This window comes from Cryptomeria japonica, chromosome 3 (genome assembly GCF_030272615.1).
Source record: "Cryptomeria japonica chromosome 3, Sugi_1.0, whole genome shotgun sequence".
Lineage (NCBI taxonomy): Eukaryota > Viridiplantae > Streptophyta > Pinopsida > Cupressales > Cupressaceae > Cryptomeria > Cryptomeria japonica.
Window position 1 is genome coordinate 526500950 of NC_081407.1, and position 21370 is coordinate 526522319.

Consider the following 21370-nt stretch of genomic DNA (forward strand, 5'->3'; position numbering starts at 1 on the left):
ACCCCCAACAATACTCAAAAAGCCCTATAAATATAATTCCATTTAAAACTATAAAATACTCCAGCCAATCAAAATTAATCTAAAATATAATATTTCCTACCTACCATACCCTAAAATGAGGTAAGAAAAATATAAAATAATATTATTTAGCTTACCCAAATCTCACAACCAATAATAAAAGAGGGTAAGTAAGGTAAATAATAAAAAAACAAATGGGTAAAAAATATAAACAATAATAAATAAGCCCATTAATCAATAAATAAAATAGAAAGGGCTAATAAATAAAATAAATAGATCAGATGTCCAATAAATGTTAAACTACAAAATAGTATAAATAAAGAAAGAAACAATTAAATAATAATATCCTCACAATCACAACTCCTAGGAGAGCCATTCATAACAAGGGGTAAATAATAACAAATAAATAAACCATCAATAAATAAATAAACAATAAAGCAAATAAATAAATAATAAATAAATAAATATTAAATCCAATAAATCAAAGGCTCAAATACTAAATATTCAAATAAACATTAAACCCTTGAATAATAATAATAAAAGGCACCAATAAAATATGAATCCATAAAATAACATTAATAAATAATAATAATCACACATTAATATAAAATATTAATGTCATCCATCAATTTATTTCAATGCTTAATAAACTATGTGAATCAATTAATTACTAATTTTAATAAATAATCACAACTCACAAGGCAACCCGACATAGGGTTGAACAACATACCACATGACACTAAACCAATGACTCGAGCCTAGACACTAACTGACAAGGGTATCAACTTAAGCCTAGAGTGTGTAGAAGGAACTCATGTCGATCAACTTTCCATTGGGATTAAGACACACTCAGAATTGTGAGACCAGGTGGAGTCAATGTCCAGTACCTACAACACTGCAACCACCAATAACCACAAGACAACATATACAATACATATATCATAAATACTCAGAGAAGTGAAAGTAAATTGCAACGTCATATCATGCTCATGAATGAGTGGTATGGCATCGTCCCTACACAACCACAAGAAGACAGTCATGACAACTATTATCAATGTTTAAGAAATGGGTTTTCTTTTCCCATGATTGGCTAGGTTTTTGAAATTTTGAGTCAGGTATGCTATTAACTGCTTCAAATCTGTGTTAGGTCTTTAAGGGTTAACCGTTTTTAGTTTTAATCACTCAAATGTCTGATCAAAACCCTCTGGTTTCTATTCCTGTGTTACTTTATTCACTTAAGTAATGGGTCTTGGGGTCGTGTGAAGTGTCCCCCCTTGTTATTTGCCTAGGCAATCATTAAATAATTGTAAAAATCTATGCCTTATGTCTTTTTCCTTCTAATGTTGTCGGGTCCAGTAAGTGTCGCGCAACTTTCAGATGAATCTACAACTTTCTCTATTTCGTTAGGTGAAGTTGCGGGTGTATTAAGCTACATGAAATAGCAAAAGGAAAAATCATGTTCGACTATGTGCATTGGATCTGGTTTAACGAGACTCCATCTCACTCAAGATCTAACGGTTGGCGTTGATTCGCAGCCGAAACGAGCAAGTAAATTACCTTTCGTCAAATGGCGAAAAGGTTTGGCGAGACCCAGCGGTGAAGACTTTTCCACAGCTAAAAGGTGATCAATTTCAAAAGAAATCGATGACTCACATTGTTTCGTGGCTGATAGATGCTCACATGTTATGCTCTGTGAAACAGTGAAAGGTTTTTGGCCCGGGCAAAAGAGGTTCATAATAAGCATAACAAATGCATAGGTCCTTAAAGATTTAACAGCTAGCGTAGTTTCACAAGAGAAAAATGCTCAAAAGATAGCTTTTGTGAAACAACGAAATGACATGGTGTTCCAAGCAAGCAGTCCAGCTGGTTGAGATGGCAAGTAAGATAATGACACATAGTCGAAAATCAAAGTGGTCAGTGAATTGGATCTAAGGACTAAAGGGTGGGTCCAAGAAGATGAGTCATGCTATGGGATAAGAAGTGACCTGGCAGATACAGGTGGTAAGGATGAGGTGGATCCCGATGTTTTCTCTCAACGAATAAAAAGTTGACATGTCAGTTCAGGAATGACTAGACACTAGGTGGATAAAGCTAAGTCAGACAACCCACATCTGTCAGATTCAAGTAGGTTTTTAAGCATCAAGCAAGTTTGATATAATCTAACGGTTCGCGTGTGTTCATAAAGGTAAGATGCTAGTGTTTTAAGGTCTGTGAAATGGCGAAAGAGCTAGTGGGCCCGAAGAACAGATAAAGCATAGAGGTAAAAGAGGATCAACTCTGTTTTGATCCAAGGGTTCTCGTCACTTCATGGCTGCAAATCAACCGAGGATTAAGGCATGCAAAATGGCAAAAGAGAAAGAGAGGTTCTTCCCAGCATGACGTGGAATGACAATTGTTACTTCTTGTAAAGCTTGATAGTGATGTGTCGATTGACACGTAGTTTTAAAAGGTGATTAAGGGCCCACCAAGGTGTAACCGGTGGTTATGCAGGAAGCTAGACACGTGGTTGACTCTGAACTAAACCCAAAGAGTTTTCCAGGGCTAATGGCCAAGTGCCATGTGGCATTTGTTAACCGGTGAATAAGTGGGGTAAGCAATGTCTGGATAAAGGTCTCACTTAAAAGATGGTCATCTCAAGATTGATCCAACACTTCTCGTTGTTTCATGGCCCAAAGATGTAAGCAAATTAACCTCTGCGAAATAGCAAAAAACCATTAGCCATCAAGATGAGGCGTAGATAGTGAAAGAGTTGACGGTCCATGTAGGAGTTAAAGGCCGGGCAGTTAGAGTTCCATCTAACGCTAGGCGTAGCTTCGCGAAAGGAAAGTGCTCGCGGGATAAAGCTTGCGAAATAGTGAAAAAGAGGTAGGGCCCGATGCAAAGGCAAAGAGGTTAAAATAGTGTAAAGACCGATCAAGTCTCATCTGATCAGACTGCTAGCATGATTTCATTTGGCGAAATTGCTAGGATGTTATGCTCTCTGAAATGGCGAAAGAGTGAAAAGAAAATATACAGGCATGTTATGACCCGTTGGAGCAAAAAATTTGAATTATTCTATGAATTCAAATCTAAAAGGAGGGCCGAAGCATGCGGTATCAATGTAACAGTTAAGAGCCCGACTACCGTATATGATCTCAGATCAATTGAATGAAGGCATCATTTTGAAAAGTTGTTGCAGAGAAGCAGTTGCAGAGCAAATTTCTTCAGTTGCAGAGCGGATTTCTTCAAGCCAAAAATAGGTTCTCTTGTACTCCTGCTTGGCAATTGCTTGACAATGTGTTTTAATTGAGGTTTTGATTTATTACAGAATAGTTGGGGGTAGTAATTAAATTGCTTGCATAGTTGTTTAAGATGGCACCTAAAAGAGAATTCTTAGGAAAGGTTAATTACCAAGAGAGGGCTATCTGTGACGATTTCCTAGAACAATTGACAATGTTAACTAATGTGGCTGCAAAGGTAAAGGAATTAGTGCCAAGAACTCCTCGCCTAAAATAGGAGAAGGATTGTATGATAAGGGAAACTGGCTAAGAGACCCTCAAATTGGGTTGTCTGGGTTGGGATTATTTAAAGTTGGATTTGGTATGAGAAACTCCCCAGCCCCAATGAACAGTATCTGGGAGTTAGACGTAGGAAAATTGGTGGTCCCTGGAGTATTCATGGATGTGGATCTCCTAACTCAGATTGCACACAACTATGACCCAATCACAAGAAGTGTTAAGGATATAAGTGGGAAAACCCTCATTGAAATAAATAATGAGGAGTTCAAAAATGCTTTTGAGCTTAGTGAGTTTACCAATTTTTTAGAGCCTACTAACTTTAAATCACTACCTCAAGTTTACAGTGTGCAGAGGAATCACCTTAGAAATGGGCCTCTTAAAGAATTCTTTGTGAAGATAGGAAGGTTAACAGTTGTAGGACCTAACACTGAGGAGCCTTTTTCTTTAAATCTGTTTACCCTTAGGGCCAAAGGATTATACTGGTCACTCTGCCAAATTTTAGGAGATGCAGAGGCAAATATGCCAACTCATTACATGTTAATGATTGCTCAAATTTTGAATCCTTCTTTGGCAGTGACCTTTGATTATGCTTCCTTTATCACTGATGCTATCCATGAAGGATTGATAGGAATAAAGATGGGAAAGTGGATAGGCCTTTTGGATGGTACTCCCTCCTCATGCATTTATTTTTGTTCAAGGGTGGAGACTATTTTGCAAGTGGAATGGATATTGTGAAAGAGAAAGATGGAGAGAAGATGCCAGTGCAATTATGGAGTACAGTGTTGTCATGGGACAGAGAAGATGCAAGCTTCTTAAAGTTTGATAAATGTTTTGCATCTAAGATTAGGACTCTTATCTGTTTAGAGAATCCAAGAGTCCCTAAGGTTCTTTTGGAATTCATTAGGCCAAAAAAGTTTGCTGAGAATATTAAAATTGTCCATAATTGGGGTGATATCTACTTATACCCTGTCTCCATAGTTTTCAGAGTATATGGTTTCAAAGGCACTCCATTTTTGTTACCCTATCAGGTCCCTCTTAAAGTGGGAATTGCAAAGATCCTCAGGCAGATTGGTAGTGTGCAAGAGGCAGAGCTAATAGGCAGAGGTAAAGGGACCATTTTCCCCACAGTCACCATAACACATCAATTTGTGATAATTAAAGGAGGGTGGAAGTATTTTGAAGATTTCCTTCAACCGTACCACTTATCAACTGCAGTATCCCGGTGTGCTGACCCTGAAGATTTCTTCAACAGCATGTTCATAAAGAGGGCAATATGCAGAGGTAGACCCCACCAATTCCAGTTTCCTGAAGACCTCATTAGGAATGAGTTTGATTTAGATGAGCAAGAGCTAAGGAAGGAAAAGTGGGTGGCTTACAAGAAGGCTTTAGACTTCGTGCACTAATTTGACACTAGCTATGACCCTTTGTCTAGATTTCACCCCTTTGAAGAGAAGATAAAAATTTTAATTCTTTGTTTTGAGGATGTGATGCAAACATTGAAAGAAAAGAGGGAGATTGTAATTAAGAACAACCCTGAGAAAGCAAGACTAGTTCTAAATAGGTTTGCATCTACTAGAGAAATCCCTCCTGGTGATTACATGTTGCATAAGAAGTCCAACTATAGTGTGTTGATGCCAACAACAGGGGAGCCTTATACCTCAAAAGGGAAGAGGAATATATAGGATGTCATTGACATTCAAGATAGCCCAAAGAAACAAAGAGTGGGAAAGGAAGTACAATCTAATGAACCCTTGTATTCCCCATCTCAATCCCCTATTCATATAGGAGATGAATAGGAAGCAGCTGAGCAACTGTTATAGTTAGGCAGTCTTGGAGAGATAGCATACACATATGATGAAGTGGAAGAGGGAATGCCAGAAGAGCCCCTTACTGTTGAGATGAACATCACTACTAATGAGTTCAAAGGCTAGGAGTGGGATCCTAAGATCAAACAAGCCAGTGAAGATTTCTTGGCTGATAATAACTTTGTCACATCAGGAGCTTTCATGCAATTTGTGTGGAAGCAGAACATTGATAAATTTAATGCTAGGTGCGAAAAGAGGAAAGGTGAGCAGCCCCACAAGGATCCAATTGTGGTGGAGGAAGACATAAAGCAAGAAATGGTTGATGAGTTTAAGACTATCACCCCTAAGTAGGGAAGAGACATGGTAGCACAGGCCGGGGTACTCATTCTCCCTGAATGGGACATGGCAGATTCCTTGGTTTTAGAGGCAGTAAGAAAAGAGACCAAACCTATGGAGGGAGTCACTTTCAACAAAGATAATGTTGCACTGGTCATGTGGTCTCTTAAAAGAGATGAAAATAAGAGGAATAAGGACACCCCAGGGTCAAGTTACCTTGGAGGAATGATAGTGAAAAGAGTGCAGAGAACTGGGGTAGTGGAAGCTACTAGCATTGTGCTAGAGACTGCAAAGTTTAGTGTTGCAGTAGCAGAAAGAGAGGCTAAGGAAAAGGCAGATCTCCAAGTTAAGTTGGAGACAATTCTGAAAGCTTACAACAGTGCCAAGGAAGAGGTAAGGGGTAAAGATAGCATCATCACCAAGCTACAAAGCCAGTTGGCAGGACAATACCATCAAGGTGAGTCCTCAACATTGATGATCTCCTCTTCTCTTGCAAGACCTCCACCTACCAGCCCCATTATTGAGTTCACACCATCTCTAGCACCTTCTAGTTCTCAGTTGATTGAGATCACTCCCCATGAGTTGGAGAATTTAAAACAGGCTCAGGCCCTATATGCAAAGAAATATGAAGAGAGAGTAAAGGCTACAATTTTAAGTTTTGTTGACACTATAGGGTCTTCACTAATGTATAAAAACATGAGAAAGATTTTGGAAATGTGGAATGAGTCAAATGGGGACAAGACTGTATTAATGCCTATTTTTGATAAATGGAGACCTAGAGAGCAGGATATAGAACTGATTTGTGTATCCTATGATGAGGCAGTGGATGACCCCATTATTAAATCCACCAATGATATGACAAAGGATTTAGTAAAGTTGGCAGAAGGAGTAGATAATGTAGATAGAAAGATCAACTTGTACAAGAAAGAGTACACTGATCAAGTTTTTGAATTACTCCCAGGAGGTTTTGTCAACTGAACCCAATTAAAGGACAAACAAATATGGCTTAAGGAATTGGAAGCCAAATTGTCACTGAGAATAAAAGGAATTGTTAAATCAGAGGATGCCTCCTTATTTGTCAAAACAATTGAGGAGATTGAGAAAATCAGATCTCATTATGGTTTCCTGAATTCAGAGGTCAATAAAATGAGGAATTCTTGGAAAAGATTAGCCAAGACAAAAGCAAAAGTAATTAACTTCTCATGCCCTGTTGATGAGGTGTATCAGGAAAGGACAAGAAAATATGCAGTGCTTGATGTGGAGCAGTTAGAAAATGTTGCAACAGAACAACAAGAGGAAGAAGCCGCGGATATTGAAAGAGACTTGTAACCGCATTTGTAAAAGGTTTTGTAACTTCTTATTAAGAAGTAATGATTGTAACAAACTCTCCCAGGAAATTCTGAAGCTATGTGTGCATCCATATTGTTATAAATGGATACCAGGACTAGTAAAAAACAGATTGCAAGGAATTGTAAGAAAACGCTGCAGAAATTTATCTGAGGTTTTTTTCAAGTTTTGATGGAGAATATTCGAATGTTTTTGTAATACTTTCAAAAGAAATATTAATACATAGACCATTGGTTTTGAGTTTAAACTTTGTGTTGTCTTCAAATATGTTTGCAAATGTTTACTATTTCATTCTGAGTAATCTAGGGTTATTCCGTTTGAATATGGGTTGTAAGGCAACTTTCAGTAGATATGCTTCTTAGCTTTTCTCTTCAGGAGGGGAATTAAATACGCAGGAATCATTTCTACTAGTAAATTCTTTGTGGGATATTTTGAATTTTGATGAACACAGTTTAGTTCAGTATGAATAAATTCTTATGTGTGTTAGGCATATATAGGGATCTGCAGAAGCCAAACTGATGGAATATGTAGAGATGTTTGATTGTGGAAGTATTGTTTGAACTTAGATGACTTTGTGACCTTGGATAAGGCAATGATATCTATTAAGGTTATCTTCTATACATCTTGTAGATCAATACTAAACATGAGTATAAGTTTCATTCCTTTGTTTCAGTTAGTTTTAAAGTGATAAGATCCACTAGTTTTTGGACTAGTTTGTTGTGGATTTATCTTTTAAAAGTGTGAATTTAGTTCACAAAGGTATACTCGCCTGAACTTTGGATAAGTTTGAAGTGTAGAAGGTTAATCAAACCTTGTCATATGTTGTCCTGAAAGTTTCCTTCTCTTTAATCTCTCTTCTACATACAGAGTTATCATATCACTATAAGGATTTTAAAGTGAATCAGATTTTGAGAAAAACAACAACCAAACGCTATAATAATCATTATATCAATTACAACCATGAAGTGAGGTTAGCACATAGTAAGATACCATCAAATCATCACAAGAAAATATGAACCTCACATATAAAATGAGTACATATATATCATCAAATATGAATCTGATCATCGTATTAGTCCAGGATATAATGACATCTACATAAATTGTAATATATCAAATGTGATTATGAAATTTCTAAGATAATTCATCATAAGAGATAAACATGAATCGCAAGGCTCTTCATAGTCCTAATTTCAGTAATCAAACCAGAGTATAGAATCAACATCTTTATAGTAAGCATACTAATGTCAAAGGAGATATTGATATAGAGAATATAATAATAGACATCAAGAACACAAACAAATACAAAAGTACTTATCACATCCTTTCACGAAGGATGAATTAGGGAGGGGCATTATAGTAAAATCACTTTAAATTTGTGATTATTATTATTAAAGAATGAATTTATGATCATACCTAAAGTATGGCATAAGTTTATAATGTTTATAAGATTGATTTGTTGGAATCCAGCACTACAATAACTTTTCTCCTCTTAAAAAATCTTGTTAATTTTCTTTCGACACCATAAAGATAATTTTTCTTTAATTCTCTTTAAAGAATTTTCCCCTACTATTGTTGTACAAAAAAGATATTTGGCTTGAAATTAGTAGTATAATTATTATATATGGCTATAAATAATAATAATCAAATTTCATAACTTGCACAACAGTTTGGCAACAACAAGAAACCCTTCTTGAGGACTTCAATATAATATTGAACTAATAAAATGTTACCTTATAAAATTCGTAACCCACAAAAATCTAGAATAATAATACAAACTCCTAAATTGAAACTTTGTTCAACAATCAAAATCCACAATAAAATATAGAATCATCACACTAAATTTTAAACACTAAAGGAACTTGAAACATTCAAAAACAATGTGTTCTCCAAATGGAATCACCTCTATAGAATAGGATATTTATCCTCTACTCATCTAGAAACTAAATGGATTTCATCTTCTAATCACCTGGTTCAACAATAGTTTACATCCTTAGGACCAAGTAGATGGACATAAGGTCCAAGCTATTGGATATGATGTAGGAGTACTGGAGTAGTTCAAATCGGCATTTGGATTTGATCCCAGTGAGACATCGATCCTAGCATTGGCTTGGTATTGGTATGTTCTTACCGGTTGGTTTTGCAGTGTTTGGAGTGAAGATGAATCGGATTGCAAGTGGTTTCAGTAACTTGTAGATCATTGAGCGATGTTGTTTTGGGCCTTGTCTGATGTTTTTGGAGGGCCGTGTGAACTTTTATGCATTTGAAGATGTTCTTGATGATTTGGGCCAACATGTTATCGTTTACACGTTTCATCATGAACCAGTTGGTCTTTGGCCGACTTGATTGAGTTGTTATTTCTTGTGGATGGTATAAAGGGAAATTTTAGAGATTAATTTTGTAGGATAGAGATCAGAGGAAGAAGAAATCAAGCAAAGATGTAGTTTCTAGAAAAAACTTGTCCAGGGGAGCTGAAGTTTGGATCAGTGCATAATAGTGCAGACTATTACCGAAGGCTTATTTGCCGAGCAGAAGATTTGCAGATCTTATTTTGTGTTGTATGGATTATTTTGTAATCCTAGGCTGCGGTCCAGCAGGTGTAACCACTGAAGGCATATGTAATTCACTAAATTCTTATAATGATTGATCTATCAGGTTACTATTTATATTGTGTGTTCCTTCTACTGGTTAGGTTGCCCTTTATCTATTTACCAGTTATATCTTGTGTTGTGTTATCGGTTGTTGGTATTATGCATGGTGTTTTGTGTTATAGACTACAAGGTGGGGATGTTCTTCATTAGATCTCCCTACCTTGGTTGCGTCAATTGGTATCAAAGATGGTTTATGAACCTGTTGATCAAAGAAGAGACGGTTATGTACTAGTTGGTTGGAAAGGAAGTTGAGGTAGCTTGTAGACTTGTTCAAATCGTCGAACGTGAGGCAGTGCAAGGCTTGCAAGAAGACCGCCAAACCTAGAGCTTGAGCTTGACGTAGTTAGTGGGTGGAGACTTGAAAAGATTGCCGAACTGAGGCAGACTATAGGGTGGACTGATAGATTGCCGAGGAGAGGCAACCAAAACCTGTAGTTAGACCGTCGAACCCGTGAGGCAATTGAAAGTACCTACTGACAGATTGTTGATCTAGATCAAGTGATGGGACTCACTTTTCACTTAACCTCAAGAGTCTGATGTAGGAGCACCAGAGTAGTTCAAACCGACATTTGCATTTGATCCCGGTGAGACAATGATCTTGGTATTGGCCCAATATTGGTATGTTCTTACTGGTTTGTTTTGTAGTGTATGGATCAAAGATGAATCGGGTTGCAAGTGGTTTATGTAACTTGCAGATCATTGAGCGATGTTGTTTCAGGCCTTGTTTGATGTTTCCAGAGGACCGCGTGAAGTTTTATGCATTTTAAGATGTTGTCAAATATTTGGGCCGACATGTTATCATTTACACATTTCATCATGAACCAATTGGTCTTTGGCTGACTTGATCGAGTTGTTATTGCTTGTGGATGGTATAAAGGGAAAGTTTAGAGATTCATTTTGCAGGACAGAGATCAGAGGAGAAGAGATCGAGCAAAGATGTAATTTTCAAAGAGATTTTGGTCTCAGGGGACTAAAATCCGGATCAGTACAAAATAGTGTAGACTGTTACTGGAGGCTTATTGGTCGAGTAGAAGATCTGTGGATCTTATTTTTGTGTTTTATGTATTTTTTTATAATCCTAGGTTGCAGTCCAGCTTGTGTAGCCACTGAAGACATATGTAATTCACTAAATGCTTATAATGATTGATCTATCAGGTTAATGGTTATATCGTGTGTTCCTTCTACTGGTTAGGTTGCTCTTTATCTGTTTACTGATTATATCTTGTGTTGTGTTATCTGTTGCTGGTATAGTGCATGGTGTTTTTTATTATAGGTTGCAAGGCAAGGATGTCCTTCATTGGATCATCTTACATCAAGATACATAGTTCACAATGTTCAAACACAACTTTCTAATGATATCTAATTTCCTATCCTACTATTATAAATATCAAATGAATCATATTACAATATTGGATCACATTCTAATTTTATTCACTGATAAAATGCCTTCATTTAAAATCCACAAGTATCTAAAACTAATTCTGCCAATCTTTACAAAATTTATCAGACCTTTTTTAAGTCTTTTTCCAGAAATATATAGCTAAACTTTCTACCGTAACCACTCGGTAACCACAGAGTTACACTGCTCTATCTGAGGGTAAGTTAAACAGTTTGTTTTTAAAACTAATTTATAAAACCATTTTTTGACTAAAAATAGCAAAAAGTAAAGAAAACACAGGAACAATTATCCAATTCATGACAATGAGTGACCAATTTGATCCTTCTTCCACTATGTGAATGCCTCCATGAACTGTTGGATAATAGGTTTATTTGGAATGCCTACATGTAAAATTTGTTGTTGCCAAACCTCTTTATCACTACGCACCTCTTTTACTTTATCCACATGGTTGTTCAAATGATCTATGCATAAAAATAGTAAGAATTTGATTTTAGCAATGGTGAAGAAATCTTTCTTGGTGACCATCATTGCACTCCTGACCATATCAATTTGCACTTCAAAAGATTTGCCTATGGCATCAGTGGTGTCAATGGTTTTTCCATCCTCCTTCAAATATTTCACTCCAATACACTTCAGATCATTAAGAATGTTTTGTACCAATTCAGACAATTCTCACCCAAGTTTAACAAATTCCTCATAGCCATGTTTTATTACTGAATTTCTCCATTCAATGTTCTTTTTGCAAATATACAAAACATTGTCATCGAATCCCTGTAAACACTTTTTTGCAAGGAACTTCATTATGCCATGCTTTTGAACTCTTCCATGTGAGCTATTGCTCAAGCCCATTTGGCTTCTTTGTTCTTCCAAACTATGTTTTCCTTTCCTAACTCTTGGATAACTTTAGCAGCATCAACATACACCTTGCTCAAATGGTCAATGTATTATTTTCCCTCTTTCCCGATCATATCTAACCATTCAAGGAACACCCCATGCACCATTTTATTCCTTTGTACTTCTATGAGCAACTTTTGATTGCTAGGGGATTTAGGATCACAGAGTGTTGGTTGTGTAGACAATGGTTGAGGATTTGTCCCATGGATTACATCAATGTATTCTGCCATTTGTCTTAAGTTTTCCTTCTAGTTCCTTTTTATGTTTTGCATCCTTCCAAGTCCAGGTTATGATCTTTTAGGTGGAAGCTTCAAGATGAAGAACATTTGTGGCCCGAGAAGCAATACCAATATTCACCTTTTCAACAGTAAAATCCTAGACTGTAGGGTCCTCTATTTTCACATATGTCAATGGATGTGCTATCTCTGCAATCCAATTTCCACTGTCGGCATCAAAATCAAGTCTTGAAATGGTTTTTTAGTTTCTTCACTTTAGGAGTCTTCCCCAAGCACTTGTTCGCCATATCTTCCAAAGGGACCAAAACTGAAACCGCATTCCTTTTCTTGCTATTCAAGGTATTTTCTAACCATAGGGGCTTGGTGCGCACAAAAGTTTCATCAAAGCCATCTGAAGTCTCTTTTTCATTCCTTACCATCAGTGTGGTAGTAGTGTTTGCCAAAATATCCACTTGTTGAGTGTAATTTGTATCATCAATATTTAACACCTCCAAGTTTGGATGAGTTGAAGGATCTTCCATATCAGGAGAGGCTTCTAAATCAACTACCACGGAATACACATGAGATTTCTTAGCTCTGCTTCTGGCTCTGGCCCTGGTGATCCTAGTAGGAGCGGATTCCCTTTTTATTTCCACCGGTCTAGCACTCTAACTAACTTTAGTCTATGTCATGGATGATCCTGCAACACAAGATGTAACATGGGAGTTAGCCAATGGGACTTCAAAGGATGAGGTTGAACCTTTCTTAGAGCCCTTTCCCATTCTTCTCTCTCTTAGCAATATTTTAGTTCTTTTGATAACTAGGAATGTCTTTGTTTGGATCTAGTCCTCCTCATCTTTTTCCCAGTCCACTTCTGGAATGACTCCCTTCTTCCTATCATCCACAAACTGAGGATCCATTAATTCACTCTCATCATCCTTGACATTAGCAATATTCATTTTGAACTCAAAGGTCATGACCTACTATAGGGTGAACCTCTAATGTGTCCTCTTCCTAACTTCAAACTCATCGCAACAATCAGCCCAAAAATCCTCTATATTTGGCACATGGATAAAATCCTTTCTCAATGTCAGATGGGTGGTGGCAAACCCTTTGGCATCAAAATTTGCACGCGGACCATATCATTGAAAATTCAATTTCTTAAATTCTAGTTCTGAATTCAAGTCATCAGAGACACTACTACAAATAAAATAATTTAATTCAATTAGAAATGAGACACCTGACTGATGTCTAGCTCTGTACTTTGTATCAATAAAGGCCAGTTGCATGCATATCTCCATTAAAATATGTCTGTCAATTACATATCTGGGCAACTTGTACGGTTCTCCTTCAAAACCCCCTACCCTTAGGTAAGTAAACTTGGGAAACTGTATGAAGAAGCTGCCATAAGTACCAATCAATTGCATAGCTTCATCTGACAATCTTTAATGAATGTTTCCCTTCAGTTCATACAACATCTTGCCTAGGAATATGTCATGTAGTTTACGATAATTTTCACAAGATCTTTGTTGTTGAAGATGTGGGTGATATTTAAATATTCTCAGATTATCCACCCACACTCCATGGTACAAACCAGGCCATGGTCTAACACATGCCAGGCAATACAGAAGATATGATGACATATAAAAAAAATTGCTACAGAAGCAACTCATACCTTCATGCAACCTGTCTGCAATTAATTCTGCCCAGTCAATATATCTTTTCTCACCAAAAATAACTTGTATGAAGAAGCACATCCAATCTTCCCAATAAAAAGAAATTTGGTTCCCTCTTACTCTGTAATAGAATGACTATATCCCTGACTTCTTTGATTAGATGTTCCCAGGTCAATGGACTTGGCATTCGGGAACCTCCCCTTTGAAACTTTAACAGCCAGTTCTTTGCAATGACATTCCTATAGAATGATTTATTTTTTGATAAAATACCTTGTGACTTACACACCTGTTACTATTTACTAAGTTGTCATTAGTTTTATGTTCAAAGTCATCCTATATACCCTAGTCAATTAATACTACAGAAATATTCAGTCGATAAGCTCTAAGGGTGTCGGTTACAGAAGAAAGGCTAGTCACCAAGATGATATATACTGAGCTATCCACCGAGTAAATTTCCTATGTCCATCGAGTAGCAAACAAGGTACACTGAGTTAATCTAAACTAAGTGGAAATGTGTTACCAGATTCAATAAACCTGGACACATATGTGGAAACATGTTACAAGATTCGAGAACAGGGAACCGTTATTTCATAGGGAATTGCACTTAAAGATTTTGTATGATTTTGAGGAAGTTTATCCAATGAAATAATTTCTATGTTTATTCATTCGATAAAAAATGTTTGTATAATCGATGCATGAACAAGATCACCACCTTAGATATCTATATAAAGAGTGATTTGAGTATCTAACTAGAGAGGAAAAAAAAGGATGGTGATTTAAAGATAAAAATCTTGTGAAAAGATAAGATGTGTTGATTGAACAGAGGTATTCAGAGGTCACCGAGAAGATTTTCATAAAACAGTTTAAGGGACAGAGAATACAGAAGAGGTCACCGAGTTGATCTATCAATTATCGAGGTATGCTATGAGCATGGTAATTTCATATTGAGCACATAGAGTCTGCTATAAGATTTCAGATGTAAAGTTGCAAATATTTTGTAAAATATTTTGATTGAATTATTTTGACTTGTATTAGAAACCTTTAACAGGGTAAAAGACTCTAACAAGGTCTATAAAGTGTAAATCCTTTAACCAGGTACAGCATTTTGTAAAAGTGTTTGTAAAATTCTTTAGCAAGGTAGATCTAAAGATCTTGATACTCCTAATAGGGTAAGCTATCAGAAATAGCTAAACATGTAGCTCTAACTGAGCAACCTTTATTATTGCATTAGTGAAGTTGTGGGTGCGATCCCCACCGCAGTTTTTCTCTCTAACCAAGAGTTTCTGCGTAACCAATATCTTTGTGTTATGGAGTAAAATGTGTATGGATGTAATTTCTATAATTGTGTTTTGGCTTTATATTTTATGAGATCAACTATATACAGTTTATGTTTATTAGTAAGATTATTTTTAAAGAAAAGTTTTGAAGTACTAATTCACCCCTCCCCTCTCAGTACATTAGCTTTCATTGTTGGACCTAACAACACCATCCAATCCTCATATTGCTCCTTCTTGGGTATTTTCATAATGGTAGCAATAACCTCCTCACTAACCCTAAGCAGAACCTCACCATCTACACTTCTTACACATCTCTCAATAGGGTCATATATATTCATGCATTCTAGAACCAGCTCAGGACATGACACCGCTGGAGGGAAATTTGTCGCTTCCACTAACCCACTATCTAGAATCCTCTGCATTAAGGGAGAGCCAGTAGGATTTTGTACCCTTTCATGGAATTCATCTAGGTCTACTGATGGCAAAAAAGTGTCCCCTAACTCTGGCAAGGTACAAACTAACCAAGACTTTTGGTCTATCTTGGGAGATTTAGGTCTCATTTTAAATTTATCAACAAAAATAAAACATAGCAAGGGAGACAAAATGAACCAACTGAACAACCAAGCAAAGCTTCCAATTTAAGAAATCATAGGGATGAGAAGAAGATTTTGAACTCAACTTTCATGCAGAGCTTGGAATCCAAAGAGACAAGAACAGAAACTATCGCCTGTGCAAATCCCTTACCAAATTAGGAAAATGAAGGCAATTATTTTGTTTTTTGTTTTTTAAATAAAGCAAATCTTGAGAACAGGCTTAAAAATTAGTCACATGATTTGATATAATCATAACTGCATGCTTATCCATGTCAAATCATTCTGAAAAGACTTAATTCTGACAATTCATTAATTACAAGTCTTTTCCCACCAATCCTTTCCTGAAATAATTATTCTCAAGGATGGCTCTTCATCATGAATCATTCCCTCAAAGTTCAGCTTTAAATCTGGAATATTCCCTCCATGTTGATGCTTTGTCATTTTCATGTCTACCACTTTTATGTCCAAGGCAAATCAATCCTTTAACTTTAAACTTTGAACCCTCCGTGAAGTAGTTCAAAAGTTCAAGTTCAAAATAATAGAACAAGGATAAACCAAGAAAAAGACACCACAAGGCCACGGCTTACGTGTTACAAACACAGGACTTAGACAAGACTCGACTTTCTCAACTTTGAACTTGAACCTTGAACTTTTGAAAAGGTTCAGTAGTTCAAGTTCAATGACAATTGACACTAAGACCATTAACTTTTTTAATTAGAACAAAGTCATGATACACATGCTTTGCTTGAACTTGAACCTTGAACTTTTGAAAAGCTTCAACTGAGAGGTTCATTTCAAGGCAAAATTTAATAAGACCAAAACCAAGAATTACACAAACCAAGACTAAATAAACACTCCTTATCTTAAATAACATGAGAACAAAAATGCCTTAGGAAAATGAAGAGGGTAACAATGAACCACAAAGGATCCCATCTCAATCATTGTTATTATAGGCATATCCCTTCTTGCATGTCATTTAAGCATTGTTTTTATAGGAAATTGCATCTTAGATCTAGCTTAATTTGATCATCTTCTAGTATAATTGCTTAATCGTATAGCATAATCAATGCATATCATTAGCATAATTAGCTTTTTGGATCAATCTAGCTTAATCATGCATTCATCTACTTTGCACATCATATCATTTTAAATCCTCCATCTTGGTGTAGTCAAGTCACTCGGATTGCTCATCCAGATCTGAGAGAAAATCCACACTTGCGTCTCTTAGGAGGTGATAGGTCTCTTTGTCATGGTTTATCTTTCATTTGATTTCTATTTGCTAATAATGCTTGTAATGATCTATTGAGTGTTTTTGTTGTAGTTGCAGGTACCCTACTTCACACTCACAACATTTTGGCGCCCACCGTGGGGCAGGAAATCTCATTTCTTGGCCTCTTACATCTTCAAATCTTCAATCTCACGGATCTTTGTCTGTACTATCTTCATAATCATGTATGAGTACCTTTGTAGTATTGTATGAGTTTCTTTGTGCACTCATATGGGTATGTGGGAATACTCGTACTGCTAGGTGATAAAACTAGTATGAGTTTTTGTTTCTGTATTTTCATAAATAGAGTTCATTTTAGGGTTTTTATGCTTAAAGTTGGTTATTACTAATGCTAACCCTGGTTTGTTTGAGTTTTCTAGTAGCCTAACTGGTTTTCTTCATAATGTTTGTCCAAGATTACGCAGGCCAAAGAATCAATTACTCAAAACAAAGGTGATTACTAATGTATTGGTTTTGCAGGTTGCCTAAGGAAAATCAACCAAACTTTATGTCTTCTTAAAGTTTTCTAGGCACACTTAGTTTTCTATTGGTAAATGAACAATCTTGTTTTCTATGCTTGAGAAGTTGTCTAAAAGGTAGGAGAGTGTGCTCTTTTCCATATGGACAATCAGAAATCCTGACCCTTGAAGTGCTTCTATGTTTCAGATTTGAATACCTTTAGCGGGCCTGTCACAGTGGGAAAAATTAATCACCCTGTGAGAACGACCCAAGTGAGTATAGCTAAACCTAAGCTTTCTGACTCACTCTAAAAAATAGGCCTCTCTAGATTAAAGTCTCAAAGGATAGGATTATTTGAGTTTTCTCTTTTGAGATCTCTCATATTGAACATTTTGTAGGGCCTCGCGGTCTCAATCCCTCTTGCGTGACTACTTCTTGTTTTGGTACCTTGTTTCATGAGTGCAAGGGGCAATTCCAAATGGAAAACCTTACTACAAACCCTAAGATAGAAGCTACCTGGTTCACCTTTGAAAGGGGGATAATCTTTGTGCAAGAGAGATAGTAACTCTCCCAAGACACTTGTCATATCGTGCCACCATTAGCATTCAAAGTCGGATAATACAGTGTTGAGAATCCATTGTGTGAGACTCCACGGTCGTATTCTGATTAGCTATTGGGTGAGTACCTAGTTTTTCAAGCAAAGTTTTTCTCTCTCAGCCAACTTCCTTAGGATTTAGCATGTTGTGCTTGAGGTCACTTATCATATTGTGTGTTTGTTGTGTTTTCATCCTTGGCACTAAAACTGAAACATCTAAAACTGGAAAACATAATCAAAACATTAAACATCATTGGTCAAAAATTTGTCTCTGCTCTATCATAAATCGTACGAGTTTCCTAGTTTTTCGTACGAGAAAGCTAGTTCATCATTTTGTTCTATCTAAATTGTCCTACAAGTCAGATCAGTAGAGGTTCTTTGTTATTGGTTTGTCGTATGGTTTCTTCTAAATTGTCGTACGAGGTTCTATCTTTATCATATAGGACTGTCTAAATTGTCGTGTGGAGCTTATTAAACTATCGTATGAGGTTATGTCTCTATCAATCTAGATCTATCTTCTTGCATGTCTTTTCCAGATCTGTCATGTTTACTTGGTCAATTTATAGTGAGTGTATGCATCTGATATCTGTCATCATGTGCATAGGTTGTCTTCTTGGTCTGGTTGATTAAGTAATCTTCTATCAAAATGAATTCTAGAACTAGACACCCCAATATTTTCAAGTATTCATCTTCAACAAGCTCAATATCTAAAATCTCAAAGTGCATCATCACCTTCTTTGATAAATGATCACTCAAAACATAGTTTCTCATCAAGATATATCATCCTTTATCACGAAACTACATCGTTTGATCAGAATAATCTTGTACCATATCATAGGCGTGTGTGTGAAAAGTGAACCTGTATCTGTATCTGAAATACACAACACTTCAATTAAGTCATTAGATGCATGGTTAGTAAATCAATAATCAATGAATAATGAACCATTACAAAGTGACCCATCGCTTTCTAGTAGATGTGAGTTTAGATTGCTCTCAGATTGATAAGTTATCCAGTGACTAGACAACACCTAAACGAAGGATTTTTAAATCTATATGAGCATGAATATGAGCTAAATGGATGCAAGATTTATGCTAGATATGTAAGATTAATCTAACATGATTTAAGCAATATATGAATATTTAAGCTAAATGATTTAAACAATATGAAATAACTAATATTCAATATCTCAATGCAAATTCTCAATGAACCTAGAGCAAAAACAGCATAATAACAATATATTTTCTAGCATCTTTGAATGAGAGATGAAGGCCTGAATTTCTAGAAAATTTAGAAAGAAACCAAAGGCCGAGATCGAATGATGATAAGCGGTCAATATTTTCCAAGAGGAATCACAATCTAGGTGAATTGATGTGATTGGATGCTTTTCTCAGCTTTAAAGGAAATTGAACTAAAAAAATTAAGATAAAATCAGAAAAAAAAACTGATTTATTCTCTATTTCATTCAATTTTAATATTTAATTGATTTAATTGCTTTCTTTGAGATTATTTATGAATTTTTAATTTGTTTTTCAAGATTATCTCTGATTGATTTCTTTTCTCAATTTTAAATTCTTTTTTTCAAATTAATTCCTCTTTTTTATGATTTAATGGAAAATTGATTTATTTAATTAAATATGCTAGGATATTCAATAAAATAAATAGGATAATTGTTTAAAAATGATTTACTTGCAATGATCAATTAATTAAATAAATATTTAATTAATATTGGTTGATTAATTTTCCATGTGACATTGATGATTTTAGAAATTAATTGTGTGCTCAAGATTTATTTAATTGTCTTTGGTTAGGACCTTGGTGACGTTGCCAAGATTAGAGGCTCATGGTTTAGATGACCATTTTTAGGGTATTACATTTGCCCCTCTTTGAATTAATGTGCGAGAAGTGTGTTGGTTCAAAGAATAGTTGATGTCTAGGAGATACTAGTTATGAACTTGATTGATCACGAACCAGATGAAGAGCGAGGTACTCAGCTTGTTTTGAAGCGATGAAGCTGAACAGAGTTGATTAAAGCAAAACCAATCCCAAACTTGATTGAACTAGGACCGATGAAGAGCAAAGATACCGAACTTGAACTTGATTGATCAAGAAGCGGATATTATTGATCTAGAACTTGATTGAACTAGACACAATGAGCGAAGATAAAATCAATCTTGAACTTGATGGATCAAGACACGATGAGTGAAGATAAACTGTCCAGCTTAATTTGATGTGATGAAACTGAACACCTACTTAGATTGGGTGTATGATAAAAGATACTCTTTAAACCCTTGATTGAGTTTAAACAAATAATTAGCTTGATGAAAAAGCAATAAAATTGATTAACGTTAAGAGACCGATTCAGACAAAGACAATATCAGCTTGATTTGAAGCGATGAAACTGATATGCCCCTAGAGATTGATTTGATGAAGCTTAGTTGCTCGACTTGTAATGAATATTTTTAAAAGAAATTCTCGACTTTGAGGTGAGTATGCCCCCTCGGGAGCAAAATCAAAAGATACCGAGGGTTGTGCAGTGATTGTAGGCAATTTTTGGTGATGATAATGATTTGAGCACAAAAAATGATTTAGAGGAATTTTTAAAAATTTGGTGTTGATTGATGAGAAATTGAGCGCGAAATTGATTCAAAAAATTGAATTGAGGATGAAAGTGCTAAGTGGTCAATGTCGTAAAATTTTGATGAGAGAATTGACGTCAGATTTTGATTTCGATCCCAAAAATGGACTTAAGACAGCCGATTTACAAGCTCTTGATTTTATTTCATCGTACTTGTGTTGAATGATTATGAGATGTTGTTCTATATGTTTTATTCTATATGTATGAATATCTATTCAGTATGGATGTATGTAATGCAAATGAATATGGATGTTTGTTTGTTTTTCTTTTCATAAATAAATAAAATGGATGAAAATGAGTAATGAGTAGTGCGAATTTTGTTTATTTTTCAATGCAATAAGATAAATGTAAATGAGTGATAATGAATGTACAAATCGATAAAAAATCCTTATGTATGGAGCTAAACATCTAAATACACAAGTACTCGATCGAAGAAACGATGAAGAAGAGACCACTTAGCTAAGAAATGATGAAGCTTCAAATTCTCATTCAGAAGATAAAGAGATCATTGTTACCATACCGAAATCACTCTTAATTCACAAAGTGCAGCATGAAATGCAAAATGAGATGTAAAATGAAATGCAACCTAAACCTAGACACTGGATTTAAAATGCTTAATTTTTATCACTAAGCGTTTTACTACCATAGCAAGAAGATTAGAGTTCCTTGTTTTTCATGTGCAATATTAATTATCTCATCCGCAAT